The 1,136-nt window shown below is 40.2% G+C and overlaps 1 protein-coding gene across 1 annotated transcript in view; it reads left to right on the top strand.

Moving 5' to 3' along the window:
• The window catches only part of Brip1 (BRCA1 interacting protein C-terminal helicase 1), a 121,849-nt gene that overhangs the window by 61,839 nt on the left and 58,874 nt on the right, over positions 1-1,136 (top strand). The window lies entirely within an intron of this gene.

The following is a 1,136-nucleotide window of genomic DNA, read 5'->3' as shown; positions in this document are numbered from 1 at the left end:
TCTGTAGACCAGGCTGGTCTCGAACTCACAGAGATCCGCCTGCCTCTGCCTCCCGAGTGCTGGGATTAAAGGTGTGCGCCACCATCGCCCGGCTGGTTCTAATTCTTTGTAAAACTCTATCTACTCTAGGTTTACTTGTGGGGGCACTTTTAGTGTCTGAAAACTCCTGACATTTAGTGGTTGGGACTGATAATTCTGCATGTCTGTGTAACCAGGAATTTGCTTCCCCAAATGCCAGCATGAGCCCGTTGAGAAGCATCGCTTTTAGCAGTAGTGCAGTGGGAGTATAGACTCCACATTTCCTGCTGCCCTGTTTAGAAACAGAAGTGAATGCAGGTCAGCAAATTCAGTGTAATTTTTCATAAGATTGCTATTCTATAATTAATTATGTTTTCACTCTAATGTACAAAGTCCATTTAACCTGGAGTTTCACTGGAATCATAATAATGCATATGGCATAACTAAACAGTTTCCGTATTGTCTGTCAGCTTGAAAACTACCTTTCAATCTCAATTATGATTTAAAATATCCATGTGGAGTAAAAATTACCAATTTACCATTTTTAAGTGCACAGCTTAATATTACATATATCCATTTGCTGGCACAGTTAATCTCAAGAACTTTTTCATTTCTCCTTCTTCACCAGCCCCTAACATTCTCCTTCTGTTTCTGTGGCTTTTACTGCTCTATCTGGATAACTCTTGTAAGTGCAATCCCAAGGTGCTTGTCTTTCTGTGATTGGCTTTTTTTTCCCCTGTACTCAGCATAACAGCTTGAAGAGCTGTCAGTACTGTAGCTGAAGTCCTCAGCATTCATCTGGGGCAGCATGTATCAAATGTATCAAATTTCTTCCTGTGCTGCAGGAAGCATCATTGTATAGCTATCTGTCTATTGATTTTCTTCACTTTTTCTTTAGAAAAAAAATATAAATTCCAAGGCTAGAGAGATAGATCAACACTTAAAAGTACTTCTTGCTCTTGCAGAGGACCCAGATTTAGTTCCCAGCACTGCTCTGGGTGGTTCACAGGTACTTGTAACTCCAGCTCCAGAGGGATCTGATTCCCTGGCCTCCTCAGCACCTGCACACAAACACACATGAAATGAAAAATAGTAAAAGTAAATGTTTTTTAAAATTA

This window comes from Microtus ochrogaster, chromosome 7, assembly GCF_000317375.1.
Source record: "Microtus ochrogaster isolate Prairie Vole_2 chromosome 7, MicOch1.0, whole genome shotgun sequence".
Classification (NCBI taxonomy): domain Eukaryota; kingdom Metazoa; phylum Chordata; class Mammalia; order Rodentia; family Cricetidae; genus Microtus; species Microtus ochrogaster.
The sequence above is the reverse complement of the archived record's forward strand: the minus strand, read 5'-3'. Positions and strand labels throughout refer to the sequence as shown.